We start from the raw sequence: 16,752 nt of genomic DNA on the forward strand, positions 1-16,752 counted from the left end.
AAATATATACATATGCCCCATTTCCTGTGTTGGAGTATATCAATCTTTTTCTTTCAACTCATAAATCTGGCTTTTAAGAATTTATTACCCAGTGAACGGAGAAAGGTATTTTCATGGTGCGAATATCCACCCCTCCTGCTTTTATTTTATGCTTGACATTCATTAACAGATGATAGCAATTGTTACTTAATCATCTTTTACTATGTGTTGGACTTTTACATACCTGAATTTGATTTTTCATAAAGTAGCAAGCTAAAGATAATAATGTTTGGTTTTTAATTAAAATTATTTTACATAATATTCTTGAGAACGTTATAAATTGTATTAGCCAGAGTTGTCCCAAGAAACAGAACCAACAGGGTGAGTGCTTTGTGTGTATGTGTGTGTGTGTGTGTGTGTGTGTGTGTGTGTGTGTGTGCGTGCATGCACGTGTGTTACTTATGTCAACCAAAGCACAAAACTTAAAGTAATTTCATTGACTTGGCTTTTGGCTTTTGTTAGTGGTCCATGAACCAAGCAGTATCCAGTCTATGAAACAGAGAGTTGTTCCTGTGAGTTAAACAAAGAGGGTGAGTTTTACAGGCAGAAGAGACAGAGGAAAGATGGGCCAAGAAACAAATAGAAGTTTGCGTGCTTCAGGGACATTTTTATTGTAAAGATATAGCATAGATGTATTAGTTTGCTAGTTTATGAGGATGTAGTCATCCTTTCTATCCCTATTTGTCAAAAGATCTGATCTTACTTGTCAAGAGCTCTGTCTGTTTTGATTTGGGGATGTGGAACTTTTTTTTTTTTTTATGAATGACTCAACTTCAAATTTTCCACTTTTCTTTAATTTTCATGTATTTATCTATGTTAGATATATAGTTTATATGTGTACATACTAAATAATACACACGTACAGACACACATATACTAGAGTTTGATATAAAGCAAGAGGAGAGAAAGACAGAGATAGAGACAGCAGCACACACAGAGATGAGAGAGAGAAGGAGAGAGAGAGGACCTGGGAAGAACTGCCTAAGGATGTCTGCTGGCAAAATTCTTTTTGATTATGGAAAGTCAGATTGTGTTTGAGGTTTTCAGCTGATTGGATGAGATTCACAACAGTGAATAGTAAAGTGCTTTTCTCAGAGCTACAAACGTGTTAATGACATCTCAGACACACCCTATCTGAACCATGTAGAATAATAACTACATTCAAGACAAGAACTTATGCCAAGAAAGTCCATCATAAAACTAAGCCCTGTTCAGATAACTATTATGATCCCATATCACAGATGGGGATGGCAAGGCTCAGAGACATAAGTGATTAGGGCACTAACAAGCTGTTTATTATGACATGGGCATTCTATCTAAGGGGTTTTGATTTGGAAAGCCCAACTGTATTTCTTATATGCATCGTTTTTCATATTAATGTTTTTCAAATAAACAAAAAGACATTCTCACTGGGCCAAACTCACACTGAAATGAGCACTTAGCACCTACGTCTGTATGTTTCATGGGTGTCATTTTCTGTTGATAAACCTTTACCAAGGATGACGCTGGTCCAGTGCCATATGGAAGTTGCCTGCCTTGATAAATATGTCTCTACTTCAAAGGGGAACTAAGCAAAGCTAGAAGCATTCTGTCTCTTTTAATCTTTGGAACTTTTCCATCTGTACTTTATATTCTTTCTCTTTATTTTTCCTATATTAATTATACATAATAACGGGCATGGCATTTTTGTACACATACCTCATGCATTTTAATCATATGTAGCAACCAAAATCCTTTCTTGGCTAATTGCTCCAATCACTACACTCTTCTTTGTCTTTTCTTTCATTGTTTGTCCTTTCCTTTTCTTTTCTTTTCTTTTCTTTTCTTTTCTTTTCTTTTCTTTTCTTTTCTTTTCTTTTCTTCTTTTCTTTTCTTTTCTTTTCTTTTCTTTTCTTNTCTTTTCTTTTCTTTTCTTTTCTTTTCTTTTCTTTTCTTTTCTTTTCTTTTCTTTTCTTTTCTTTTCTTTTCTTTTCTTTTCTTTTCTTTTCCTTATGATCCCTGAAGTTCAGTTAGGACTGTTCACAGGAGCACGGGTAAGGGTTATTTTCTGGAACAGCCTTGTACCAATAACTATATCACTGAAGGAAAGGTCTCTCCATCCCCTAGCAACCAGAAATGAATTCATAACCTCAGGGAGTTGTAAGGCCTGCTGAGCTCTTTCCTGCTTCGTGACAGAGTGTTGATGGCCCCAGCCTTGAGCAGGCCTTGTGCTGATAACCATAGTAACTAACAACTCAGGATGTGAGACCATGCCACATTCTATAATAAGTTACTCTTTCTTCCTCTCTTCTATTCTTCCTGGATTTACTTCACAATGTTCCTGAGCCCTCTGGGGTAATGATACAGATGTTCCATTTAGAGTTCAGCTTTCAACAGTTATTCTCAGTACTTTGAACAGTAATGAGTCTGCAGTAGCTGCTGCTTACTGACCCAAACAAATCTTTTTGACCAAAGCTGACAATAGCATCAATCTATGGACATAAAAAATATTCAAAAGCAACTTGACAGATATGACACATCACATCCAGTTAGCAGAGTGTAGCAGAATGACAACAGTAGCTTTTCCACTAGGGCCCATGATCTTCTAGCCACATTTTTTTTGACCAAGTCTAGGATAGCAGATAAAGATTTCTTCCTGGGAAGCAATCCCCAGATTAAAAACAAACAAACAAACAAACAAACAAAAGACCAGAAGGGGTTAGCTATCCCCGTAACAGATTTGCCATTACTGCACCAGTGAGCTCATCTTGCCTGGGCAGTTAGTGATGTAGCATGCAGGCTCCACAACTAAGTGAGACTGTTGATGACACTTCTCCCTCAGCAGCCTGTACTGGTATAGTACAGCTTGCTTTCTTTATGTTTTGTAACCAAAGCAGGTGTGCTTTCTACAGCAAACAACATTAACAACTATTGTCTGCATTGCTTTACCTTGGTGACCAGTAACTGACTTAGGATTACACTACTTCTTACACAGGAGATAGCTAAGTATTTTAGACATTGTACCTCAAAAGGCCAACACAGGATTCTTCTGCCTCCCATTTTAAGCAATTCCTACTTATTCACTATTGGAATCTTGGACTAAGGGTTATCGATTATTTCCAGAGGAGTTTCAACTACATTTCCAGCTGCCACTTTAACCCTCCAAGCAGCAACCAGGGTATTCTTGCCTCTGAGCGTTCACAAGCTCATAGATGCCTTCAAAACTTTTGCCCTTCTGTTTATTTTCCCCAACAGGTGAGTTTGTCTTCTCACCTCAGCGCTGCCTGTTTTTCCATCTCTCAACTAAGCTTTCTTTAGCACTCCAGCCATTCTCCTTCCTTCTACCATTAAAGAGTGTAGTTAATGTTTGTACTTTCAAACGCAAACGCAAAGTGATCTCTTGTTCGTTTGCCTCTCTCATCAGTCTCAAGGGAGTTCTAAACTCAAAGGCAGCATGTCTACTACTCCGGAAGACTGCTCTGGAGTCTGCAAAATAGATGCTCCATAAATATTTCGTATCTGATGTAATGAGTGAACTAGATAGAGGAGGAAGTAGCAGTTTGCGGGACAAGGACACAGAGAGCTCCAGTGAGACTAGCTCTAAAGCGCCTCTCCAGTTTTCCCAGCCAGTCTTCCAGAGTCCCCGCCCACTACTCTCAGGGCCCGGGAAGGGGAGGGCTCTGCGCATGCCCCGTATCCAGGGCAGCCTCCGGGAGCGCCTCCCGGCCCCTCCTGGCGCTCGGGCGTGCGTTCACGGTCCCGGGGAGCGTGCCCTGCGTGCGGGTGCCCGCCTCGCCCGCCGGGCTCTGGATCCCCGAGTTCCCGGACCGGGCCTGCGGAGCGGGCACCTGGTCGGAGCTGCGAGCGGCGGTAGCGTCCGTGGCCACGCAGAAGGCTGACGGTGAGTGCGGGCGAGTGGCGGCCAGCTGCGCGCGTGCGCGGCGTGGGCCCAGGCGGGGGCGCGCGCCCGGAGGCGGGAGTGGCCGAACGAGGGGGCTCGGGAGGCTGCAGGCGAGGGGCGCGGGGGCGTGGGGGGCGACGAGATACCCGAGCTTCGTGCGGGTTGCAGGGCCGTGCGTGCGGGTTGCAGGGCAGCCCACGGGACCCCACGGGGCGAGGCGAGCCTGCCCGCGACCGGGCAGACGACGTGGGCCAAACCACCTCGGTGGGGGCGGAGGTCCGGGACGGGGTGGCGGCCACTCTTGCATCGTGCAAGGCCGAGTCCGTCCCGAGCGCACCGAGAGCACCTAGGGGCCCGAGCAAACTTCTCCCAAGAAACTTATTGGGGCGTGGCCGTCGGGGTCCTGGGGCTGGGGATCCTGGGGATCCACCCCCTGCCTTTTCCGCCCTGATCCCTGCAGGTGCGCCCTCGCCGGGGTCCTGTTGCTGCAGAAGTGCATCCTCCAAGTTCCCAGTACCTTGCAGGGCCCGTTCTCTCTAACCTAGAGGTTGAAGTTTGGTGGCTTGGTTGTTCGTTGCCTCGGGAAGGAAAGACTCTTACTGCCTTTATCTCAAAGAAAGTATTGTTAGGGCATGCTTCACAGTCTGTGTGTCAAGCAACCTATTGTCCCATGTGCGCGTGCAGAAGAGTAGCTCATTCCATTTGTTCATTTATTTATTTATATATTTTTAAAGAAGGCCGGTGGAGATAATTGGGCTTTTTCTTTTCGAAATACTCCCGCCACCTCTGTAAATCCTGCCCTAGGATAGTTCCTAAACTTGTCTGTGCGGGAGGTTCGCCAGCGAGTTTTAAATCTCACGTGCTCCCATTGACTGATTCAAACCCAAGGCATTTATTTGTAAAAAGAGCTGCATGTAATTCTAAGTTCAGAGACACTGGTTTGGTAAGAGAAAGTCAGGACTTGACGTTTTACAAAGTAGTAGCATTCGGTTTGTAATTGCTGGGATGAATCTCCATTCCACTCCTTCTTATCCGAAACACAGAACAGTGGTTTGTTTCCTACCGGGAAGTGGGAAAAACGTCTCGAAATGCACAAAAGTGGTTTGTTTCCAGCAGAAGAGGGAGAAAACTTCCTAACAGTCAAAGTCAAAGTTGAGCTAAACTGTATGACTCTGGCGTTTTAAATTCCTGTTGGAACTACGGTCCTCTCCCACCTCCCGCTTGGCCCCTTGCTACAGCCATGAGGCTATCTCAGTTTAACCTTTCTTCCCAACCCTCTAACAGGGCCTCATGTTTAATATACCTCAGTCTCTGGGAGAATATCCCTTCCTAGGCTTCTTGAATCTAAAGGGTTACTGTGGGTTTCTATAGCAACGGGTCCTCTAGGGGAAGTGGGCGGGACCAGCTACCCTTGGGTTCTAAGCAGGACTCTTCCTTTTCATTCCCTGTTTTAAGTTTTTCAGCCTCATTGCAGGTAAAGATGAGGATGTCCGATTCCAGGTTTTGTCTCTGAGAGAATTAGAGATTTCCATGGAAGGCTACTTCTCAGCGCTGAGTAGTCCTCCCCCCTTCCTGAAACAGTCACCTATCCACACTTGATATGTTTAGCCAAGTTCCATGTTCCTACGCTTTTCTTTCCACACACACACACACACACACACACACACAAACCTGTGAATTGTGAACGATGTTTTTTAAAGCACTAAAAAAAAATTTATGTTTTACCAATTTATAAACATGAAATATCCTATAGCCAGGCAAAGTTAAAAAGGAAACGGAAAAAAAAGGAAAATGACTCTCTTAACAATTTGTGAGGGGAAAATGCTACTGTCAGCATTTTTATGTTGTTTCATTCCTAGAAGATGTTTTCCAAGACTAAGACTATTTACAAAACTCAAAACCACTTGTAATATAATACTTTAAAAACGACAAAGGGAGAGAGGCTCGCGGAACTCCTTTCTTCTAGCAACACACAGTCAAAGGTTTTTTTGTTTGTTTGATTTTTTAAAAACAAAACAAAATAACCCACCAAACCTCCAATAAAGCAGGCTAGACATATGTTGCCTGTGTGTTTCAGACTTCACTGTAAGGAATGAGTGTTGTGGATTCTAGTCTATTCCTAGGGCTGCAGTGTTTTGAGCATGTATTGGCTCTCTTTTGTTTTTGTGTGCTGATACAGTTTCTGTTAACTTGCTATCAACTGAAGCTTGCACCATTGCACTGTGGGAAGGAAATGTTGCTGAGGACCTGGCAACTTCCTGGTGCTGAAATAAGAATTTTTTTTTTTTTTAACCCAATTACAGCTTTTCTCCCTACACATTAAAAAAACTACCAGCCCCAGTCTAGTACAATAAAAGATCCCTGAGGACAGGTATTAATATGCCTTCACTGATAGGTTGTTTTGAAAAATTAGTTGCAGCTATAGCTGAGTATTTCTGCTATTTCCAGTGTTTTTAAAGCATCTTAAAGCAAATAGCATTTGCCTTTATTTCAGACGTTGGGGGCTTACCGCAACAGATAGTAAGGAAATTAAAATCATAGTCACATCCCCTGGCTGTTACCATCTGTTAGCTGCTTCCCCCTTCTATTTGGCTTTTTGTGTTTTCCTATAAAAGGTCAGACACAGGGTTGGCTTTTTAAAGTTTCTGTTTACTTACTGAAACAGTCTCACTGTCTAGCCCAGGCTTGCCTGGAGCCCACTGTGTATTCCAACCATCCTCCTGCCTCAGTTTCCTGAGTACTGCGATTATAGGCATGTCTCACCATACCTGGCTTTATGTGCTTTTAAATAGAACATTTTAATTAGCATTATATCACACTTGTCTCCTCTGCCTTTAAATCATATGAACAAAGGTTTTCCTGATGGATAGGTCCATTTGATTGAGTTTTATTTATTTAGAGGGTTTTTCTGTTCTGTTTTTTAAATACTGCTTCTATTTTCAACACCCAGAATATACTGTTGTAAAGCCTAGATTGGTTCCTTGCTGGGTGGCCTTAATTATTTACTGTTTAAATATCTTTCCTTAGGAGAAGGACAGCGTTAGTGTCGAGCTTTGGGGAAATGGAGCCTGTGGGCGCAGTGCAGTCTAGGAAACAGACGCAGCTTAGGCCAGTGCCCTGTGTAGAAGTCCTAGCGTCTATGATTTGTTGGGCAAGATTTACAGCCCAAGAACTAGGTGAACTTTTTTATGGCTCCTGAGGCTTGTTAACTTGGCTTTTGCAATGACCTGTCCCTTCCTGACCTACACTGTGGTCAGATGTTCCAGCACCCAAGTGTTTAGTCCATTCCGGTTTTCTGTAAAGATTGATTTAGTTTTAATAAGCTTTCTGTCTATTGAAGTTGGTGATTTTTTGCTGTTGGGAGTTGTCTGTGCTAGTGCCAGTCCTGCTTTGCTTCTCAGTGGTGATTTTTTTTTTTTTAAGTGAGTTAAATACATGATATATAATTTTTTAATTATTCATTACTTGTTTTAGCTTTGGGTCTTTTGAAGTGGAGTTGAGATTTATTGAAAACTGCATATAGGTTTTAAGAACAAGGTTTAAGAGGAGAGGTACTCAAGAAGAAAGGCCTATTTGGAGGTATTAACGTGGGCTCTTCTCAGTCTCTTAATTATTCATTGGTGATTTGTGTTATAGTATTTCCCAGATAACAAAATACTTCCATTTCTTTAAAATAATATTTAACCCATTTTATATTATAATGCACTGTACATTATTATCACAATTTTATACTTCCATGTTTTTGTTTTTGTTTTTTGTTTTTTTGGTTTTTTGGTTTTTCCTCTGCCTCCCAAGTGCTGGGATTAAAGGCGTGTGGCACCACTGCCCGGCTATACTTCCATGTTTTTAAGTCCAGTTGTCTCTTTATCCTTTATGGTTTTTCCTGATAAATGATCAAGTTTCACAAGTCTGGGGTAAAGTGAACTAAGCAAAAACTTGGGAGACTTGAATCTGTTAGCCCCTTTTCCATCAGTACTCCAATCCACACCTTTATGTCAAAGTCTTAAATGTAGAACACATAGAAATCGAGTAGATCAGGTCACATGATTTAAGAAATCTGTTTATTTGTCTGTCCTTTCAGATAAAGATGCTAGATTTAAATTAATCTGTAGAGTTGTAAAGGTCCCCCAGACTTGCAGTATCTGTGGCCTTCTACCCCAGTCTGGTATTCTGTCTCCCAAGTGGTAACCGAATGAAAATAAGAATGTGACTTCTCCCAGGTATGGTTAAGGGGAAGGGCTCATTGTAGATGTGAGGGAGAGCATAGCCAAGAAGCATCTAGAAGGGTCCGGAGTGAACTGGGCCAGCAAACTGGCCCGTGAGAGGAGAGACTTGGGGCGAGATTGACAGAGAGAGAAGAGATATCAAAAGAGCATGTGGGGAACCAAGAGAGGAGCCAGGAAACCATGTGGCCAGAGTGACTGAGGTTGTATAGGATCTGAGGTTTAGGATGGGGGACAGGGTGAGAAGAGCTGGGAACTGCCCAGGTACTGAGTGAGACTTCTTCCCGGTTTCTTTGAGACCAGACAGCAACCAGTTGGGGCTGTTGCCTTTTCCTGGGTATTTGTTGGACTCTGCTTGCCAGGTGTTCTTCTTGTACTGGCCAGAATAGTGTTTCAATGACCTCCACTGAAGGAGGGTCTAGAATTTATGGAGGAATCTGGCTGACTCTCAGCATCCTCTTTGCGTAGTTTCGTAAGTATGTTTACTTGTTGAAGAACACGTCTGTACTGTTGGGTTCTGGAACGATCAGTGTTGCACAGTGAGGAGGTGGAGAGGGCATCTGCATTGGAGAAAGATCTCTCTGCAGTTACTTTAGTGTGTATGGGAAGGGCGTGAGTGGATGTTAAATCCAGTGTTGTTTAAAGGTGAATCTTGAGAACTAGAAATCACTGCTGCATTTGGCAAGCACCGTTGCTCTGGTAGAGTGGTCAGTGTTCCTGTTGGGAGGCAGGAAAGGCGGCTCTTCAGACCTCCCATCTGGCTCAGCAGAATTCACTTTCTTCTACAAGGCCCTCAACTTTTTCTGCTGGGGCTCTTCCTTCGTTTTGTGCCTCTTATACTTGGTTTATCAAACTGTCTTGCCAGTATAAGGGATGGTGGTTTTGTGTATGTATTTTATGATTGCCTGTTACTCCAAAAGCATTGCATCTTAGTCTCTTGGGTGCAGGTAGTGACACTTGTATTTGCTGTTTTGTAATAATTACATTTCAAAATTTTGCCTTATGGTGAGCTGCACTAGCATTTTGTAGTCTTATAAAATGCTTCTGGGTGGTGATCAGTAACTGTTACTGTATGAACTTGTGTTTTATTTTGATAGACAAAAGAGGAGAACAGTTTGACTTCTGGTTTGTCATGGTTTCATGTGAGGACAAGGGAATTTATCCTTCTATTTCATTTACATTTAAGACATTTTAATATTTGAAAGAATGGTATTTAAACGTTAGCAAATGGCCATTGGCATCTGTCACTTATCACTGGCATTTCTTAAAGTATTGAACTGATTTGAGTTTCAGTTATCAGTTTGGATCAATTCCATTTCTGCATAATTCTTTAGAAAGTTAAATTCACCAGAAGACTGAAGTGTAACATACTCAATCACAATCATGTTTTCTTTGATGTGGGATAGGAGTCACTTACTGTGGGTTATTTGGAAGAAAATATTCCTGGTTACTAAACGCTCACCTCATTTGTTGACAGCTTTGGAAATAGTTAGCTGTCTTTTCTTGAGTCACTTCTGTAGTTGGTTTGTATAGGCTTTTGGTTTGTTTAATTCAAATTTTCTTAATGTGTGCTCATTTTCTCTTTTTTACTAACCTGCTACTTTGAACTAGACCAAAGCTTACTCCCTCCCAGCCTCGATGTGGTACTCACAGTATTTTAATATAGTAGAGTGCACCTCCCTGCAGTTTCCAAATGTATGTAATTACCTGCTCAGACAGCTCCAAATACTTTTTTCACTAAATTGCCTCAATTGACAGTCTTGACAAGTCCAACATTGAATGGTCTTTCTCTGTAAATCTGGTCCTTTCTAGGGCTATTCATTCTAAAACCATTGATGTGACCTTGACTTTTCTTTCCTAGACCTACATCTGGGGTTGTTCAGAACTGTGCCTTCAACCAAAACCAGAAAGTAGCCCCTTTCCTCACCTCTCCTCTTAGCATCTTCGTCTCTTTCCTATCAACTCCTGCTGGTATCATTGCAGTGGCCTTCCAAGGGAAAACTAGTCTCCTTTCCTTAACTTGTCCCTACAGGCATAACTAGCAGAATGGATTCTTTCTTCTCTCCTCTCCTGTTTTGCCTCTGCTATCACATCTTCTACTTTTCCTAGTTGTTGTACCCAGGGCTTTGCTCATGCCAGAAAACTGCTCTGTCTACCACTGATCTATGCCCTCCACACCAAAATGATCTTTTCAAATTTTAAATCAGTTTAGGCTTAAAACTCTCCAGAGCCCTCTGTGTCACACAAGCCAGTTCCTTATGATTCACGTCGATTACATAGTCCTGTCCCACTAACTCTAACCTTGCCTCCCGTTTCTCCACTCCAGCTCTCCACTGCAGCTGTTGATCCTTCCCTGCTAACCCTTGAACACAGTAGGCACATTCCCTTGTTAAGTCTTATGTGCTGGACTTTCCCTTTGCCTGTAATATTACACACTCCCTTCATGCAGGTCCCTCCATGAGCTCCTCGACTCCTTTAAGTCTCCAAACCCCTCCGCCTTTCTTAGGGAGCGCTAACCTAAACATAAAGGTAAGAGGTACACTCCTTGAAGCATGTGCCTTTTCTATAGCATAACTTACCTTAGAAATTACGTATAAGATATCACTATTTTGACTTCATGAATTGCTTCTCCCCTCCATTCCTGTTATACTCTTGGGGTTCAGGGGAGGATGAGATTGAAGTTTGTTGACTGTCTAAAATGGCTACTATATAGAAGATGTACAGTAAATATTTTTGTGGGTGAGTATAGTCTTCTTACTTCCCTTTTCTCCAGTGCATTTGTAAGAAAATAGTATTTTCATAACCCTTTGGCACTTGTGGGCCTAACACTGATGACTGATCATTCTACCAGCAAGGATGAAGTTCAAGAACTTGTAGCTTATGGCGAACCGTAATGCAGAGTGGCTCGGAGGATTAATTGGGATTATTACCTGTGAAGTACTAAATTATGCACATGTGTGAGACAAGGTCATTTAGCTGTCAGGAAAGCTTCCTCGGCCTCCCTCTTCCCATCTTAATCATGTAGGTTCTAGAATCTTTGGATGTCAGTCTTGTAGGGTAGGCAGTAGCACTGCCTAAGACATCTTTAACACATGCTTGAGTGCCTGTATAGCTCTCAGAGATGTTCTGTCCCCCTGCTTGGTTCTTTACCCATCTGTGTCTGCCTCTAAAGTTAAGATAGACCCATTTCTTTATCTCTCTCTTGCTGGAGATTTTGGTATCAGAGCATCTTTTATGTGCCCCTTAAGTCTATTTTCTTCTGGTGCTTTTTCTGAAATCTCTTCAGTGACATGATTTTGACCTTGCAGAGCCATTCAGAGGCACATTATTAGATGTAATATTAAATCTACAAAAGCAGAGGGGTCTCATTTGTTTACCTTGGGTTTTCCAGAGAAGGAGCATTGCTGTCCTCCCTGCTTTAGTCACTAGTTGTCACTTTAGTTTGCTTAGTTTGTAGCCTCTATTTGGGTCCTTCCAACTCTATAAGAATGCAATAAAAACTAACCCCCTTTCCTTTTTCTATGGGAAGACAGTGTCCTCTGACCTTCAGATTCATCCTGTGAAACACACACACACACACACACACACACACACACACACACACACACACANAGAGAGAGAGAGAGAGAGAGAGAGAGAGAGAGAGAGAGAGAGAGAGAGAGAGAGAGAGAGAGAGAGAAACTAATTTTAAATCATGGTGGTGCTCTCATATCTAAATCCAACATTAAGGATTTTTTCTATCTTTTTATTTTTCTCTCGCGATGTATTTAGTTCCTCATGTGTATGGATTTTATGGGTAAGGGTAATCTGTATATTCTGTTGCACAGCGTAAACATTTCAGTCATGATCTGCTCACAGAAACTGCATGCTAGAGAAGCATTGTTCTGATGTGCTTGCCTTGTCTTTGAAGCTGACTGGGTCCACAGTTTGTTATTATAGCACAGTTACAACTCATTTTATATTGAGTTCTCAGTAGTCAGTACCGGGGTCCAAAGCAAAAGGAAAGAAAGGCTTGACCTCTCGGATGGAGAAACCTGTTTCCTGCAGGTTCAGCCATTAATAGGCAGGCCTTAGAAAAATACACCTTTTCCTACCTTGTTGAGGGTCTCCTGTAGGTCGTTTGCTCTTTCCTAAGCCCTATGAAATATTTGGTTTTATTATTTTTTAATGTACTCTTTTATTTGTTTTGTCTGTTTTGAATGGCTTCTCACTTCTCTGTATCAGCTGTTTTTGTTCTGTTTTGTTTGTTTTGTTTTGTTTTATGTCATATTCCAGTTCATTACTGAGGGACTAACTCTGGACCTTGGCTGCTGCTCTATTTTAAGTCTCTGCCTAGAGAAGCGTTTCTAATAAAAACCACCTCCCACTTTCTTAATGTTTGTTAAAGGAAGATGTAAGTAGTGTAAAGGCAAAATGCTTTGAGTGTGACTTAGGCTGATCTACATGGCTAAATAGCCTGGAAATCCATTAAGTTCTTAATCTTACTATCAACACTGCAAATTCGGGAGAAGGTTCCCAGAAGCACCTTTTAAGGAGGGTCTGTGGGCTTCAAGGAGCCGCTGGCCGCTGGCAGTGCCACCAGTGCCCTTCCCCCCTGCTTCCTGTCCTGCTGTGAAGACTGGGTTGAGAGCTGCTTCTTCCACTCTCCCTCCCTGGTAGATTAGGGCCCTAAGACTCTTGAGTGCTTGAAGCTGGAGTGTCTTGGAAATGGACTGTTCTCAGTGTGGCCAGCAGTGGCGAGGAGAAGGGAGTGCAGTAGAGCCATCCCCACATGACGCCAGCACATAATTAGTAAATGTATATAGCTGCTTTATTTGAGTAGAAGTTCCAGTTAATTTGTGATTTATCATTCACGAAGTGTTTGTGTGAGATCTGTTCATGTCTCCCCTGAAGTCTCTAGCTGGTTTCTTTTCACCAGTGTTGTCAATGAGCATCTCCACACAGCCTGCGTCCGTCCTGAGCTGTTAGCAGATGGCTCTGACATGGCCTCAAAGTCACCATCAGGCAGGATGTACCTGACTATGTGACTTTTTCTTTAAAGGTTAATTGCCGTGTAGATTTCCAAAACAGTATTGGTGAACTTTTTTGTACCTCTGTCATGCTAAAAGCTGTTAGATCTTCTTGTACTTTGGACTTTTTTTTTTAAAATCAGTTTATGGTTTTGTTGATATATGTTTCATTTTTTTATCCAGTGTGTGCTTTTGAGCATTGTGATTAGAAAACACTGGTTTACTGAGTTATGTAAACCTTTCAAACGTTGGCACGTTTCATTATACAGTATCAAGAAGTCAGATAATACTATAGCCGCTTTCATCATAACAGTGTTAAAGTACTGGGAAGTTATCATGGTTTCCAAAATTTCTGATTTTTTTCCTGAGAGACTTGAAGTGCACCATGGGCAGTAAACATTGTCAGTTTCTCTTAAAAGGCCAGGCTTACCTTCTTTTGAGAAACTATCAGAGTCTTGATAAGCATACCTTGCTAATTCTCTCAGTTAACAATGGCTTACAAATGCTGCAGGTTTGACTCACACAAATTCCACAAAAGCTTCACTGGAGGCAACCATTGTACAGGCTTCTCGTTTCTTAACATGGTATGAAAAGGTTTTTCTGCGGCTTCTCTTAGATGCTATGAGACATGACTTTGGTGATAGCTAAGGAGTGTAGAGATGGGCTAATCTTCAGTCCTGCAGGCTGTGTAAATGTCCCATTATTGGTGTGGCTGGGTGGGGGGGATGCGGAAGGAATAGTCCTCCTTCAGTACATCTTACCTTCTGCACTCTCATGTCCACTGGGTGACCTTCCTCAGGCTTTGCATGGCAGTGAAGAGTCAGGCGCAGTCTTTTCCCTTGGAGTTTGTGAAGAAGATCCCTTCCTTTTCCAGGTTGTGGCACAGAGCTCTCCTGTGGAGACTTTGAGTTCTGCATCACTACTGTCAGATGCTGCTCTGGGAGTCTCTCACTGGTGCCTCTTTGAGCTACTTCCCCAAGCAGTCCAGTCCAGAAGTCTTTAAAGTACACGATAACTTTTAATTAAGCAGGTCCACACAGAATATAGTTACATTATACCACCTCCCAGAAATATATATTTTTTATAGACAGGAGAATTTACTATTGATTTCTTTTTCTTTTTCTTTTTTTTTATTCACCAGAATAAAGTCCATTTTATCCCAGTCTTGTGAGGGCGTGTATAGATGAGAGCTGAACTGTAGATCTGCCTTGATCCCCATTCTCACGGCTGGCAGATTGACACAGGGCCTAGAACAAGACACAGATGTGAGCAGCGCACTGTTCCTCTGTTAGGAAGTGATCCGAACCTAGATATGCGAAGGTGGCGATTTGCTGGGAGTGCATGAGGTTTTGGACCACCCTATTCACACCCGCCTGTTTTACTGATACGTTTGAAGATAGGGCGTTTCTAATGTAGTGGAAATTCATCCATTCAGTGTTAAATACAGATGAAAAATATCTCAGAGCCACATAAAAGTCTTTTTAATTATATTTTTGGGGGGTTATTCATATGACTGCTTTGCCTTTTTCATGTGGATCACAGAATTTATCATCCTTTCCAGTTCATTACATCACTAAAACTCTCTACTGGTGCTATAAATAAATATGCCCGACCATGAATTGAGTTTGGTTGAAAGCAGCTTTGTCCTGGTAAGTGATCTTGCCCCTGGTTAACCCACACTTGTCTGTGAATGTCTGCATTGCATTAGATGTTAGGCTTCTAGTGAATCAGAGCCCTACTTTAAACACATGTAGGGACTTGCTTTAGGTTAAGCTTTAGTATTTTCAGTTGCTTTAGCTACAAGCTAAATGTAGTATTATAAACTGCATGTGTGCTTGGACTTGTTTGGGAGAGCCTCGGGATACATTTAATGGCTCTAGGTTCTTTGCCACTGCACCTAGTTTAAGCTTGCACCACAGACAGTTGGAAACGCTTAGACCCAGTCTCAGGCCATTTTACCTTAGGATCAGTTGCATGGCTTACATTTAATATAGACTGCTAACTGGACTTGGACTTGTTGAGCTTGAACTTTGCTCTTATGTAACCAGAGAATGCCAGGTGTGTGGGTGTGGCCTGTTAGCTCTCTATAGAGATATGAGATGCAGCCCCAGAGAATGAACTCTCATCCGGCAACATAAAGCAAGGGAGTGCAGTTGGATGTGGAGAGTTGAAATGCCAAGGAGTCCTGGGCTGCAGAGTGAAGCAAGGGGCATTCTTGTGATCAGCCCATGGAAAAGGGGGGCTGTGAGAATGACAGTGCAGCAGAGCATCTATACTATGAGGAAAAAAGAGGACAAGTCAGGAGAGCTCTAGTGAGGGAGTCACAGTGGGGTCATAGAGACCCAGAACACATTGTGAGTCCTGTGGCTTTTTCCTGATTGTGAAAGCAAGATAGGGTCTCTTTTGCCTGTGTAGATATTTGTGTATTCTCCTGGTGTGCAGCAGAGTCCATTCCCATTGTGTTGCGATAGGGTTGTTTGTTTTTGTTGTTTTGTTTTTTGTGTTTTGATGAAGAGCATCTCAGTACAGCTCATATTTGGCCACCTCCCATTTAATAAACACCCCCTCTTCTCATCTCTCTGATTGATGTTATTTTAAATTTTACTAGAGGATATTAGTGCAAACAAATAGTGAATCCTTGTTCCATGACATGCCCCAACTGCCTATGTAAAGACAACTAACTGACTTAGATATAAATTATGTTCTGTCTTTGGAGCCTAAGGTTGGCTTTGCTCTGATTCCAGTTGTCACCACACTGAAGTGGATATTCTATGAGACCATGCAGTTGTAAACTCTGTCAAAATGTGTTATTAAGAAGAGTTAAGAGTTACCACCTCTAAAGATGTATGCTAACTTCAGTGACAGTTAAGGGCCAGAGCACATGCTGTGTCTTAGCATTGTGTGACGTATATTGGGAAACCCAGATTTAATAACAGGTTTTTGACTTTTGGAAAAGAGTCACATTTTAAGAGCAGTTAGATTATTTTATTTTTACCTGTGGGTAGTACAAGCACTGACCTACTTAAATAGTAACCTTATGACAAAAAAATAAAAGTTACTGAGCATATTATTGGAATTGAACTTGTGTTTCAGTACCTTATTTTCTTGTTCTATTATAAGAAACCAGGGTAAGTGTAGACATCCCTTAGCATCTGTTCATTTTACAACAGCAAGAGAAGGGGGCAACAAATGCTTTACCAGTGCCACCCTATTTCCTGTGGCAAATGGAGGGTCTTTCAGTGTTTCTTGGTGTTGATGTCATTAAGGTTAAACAAAAATTTTACAGTACACTGTACCTTCATAACATCTTTCACAACACACCTAAGGAATTGCAGTTTGAAGCTAATTAAAAACCCAGGCCAGGAGAGATGCAGTAGGTGTTGAGAGTGCATACTGCTTTTGCAGTATGTCCCTGCAGCCACATGACAGCTTACTACTACCTGTAACTTTAGTGCCAGAAGATCCAGTGCCGTCCTCTGGCTTGCATGAGTAACTGCATGCATTTGGTGCACATAATCTCATGTAGACACATGGATACACACACACACACACACACACACACACACACACACACAGAGAGAGAGAGAGAGAGAGAGAGAGA

At 42.1% G+C, this 16,752-nt stretch overlaps 1 protein-coding gene across 1 annotated transcript in view; it reads left to right on the forward strand.

The window, feature by feature from the left end:
• The first annotated feature begins 3,746 nt into the window (after nucleotides 1–3,746).
• The window catches only part of Btbd3 (BTB domain containing 3), a 31,166-nt gene continuing 18,160 nt past the window's right edge, over nucleotides 3,747–16,752 (forward strand). The window contains exon 1 of the mRNA XM_021193014.1: nucleotides 3,747–3,919. The gene's annotated coding sequence lies outside the window, so the exon portion shown is untranslated. The remainder of the gene's footprint in view (nucleotides 3,920–16,752) is intronic.

This window comes from Mus pahari, chromosome 3 (genome assembly GCF_900095145.1).
Source record: "Mus pahari chromosome 3, PAHARI_EIJ_v1.1, whole genome shotgun sequence".
Lineage (NCBI taxonomy): Eukaryota > Metazoa > Chordata > Mammalia > Rodentia > Muridae > Mus > Mus pahari.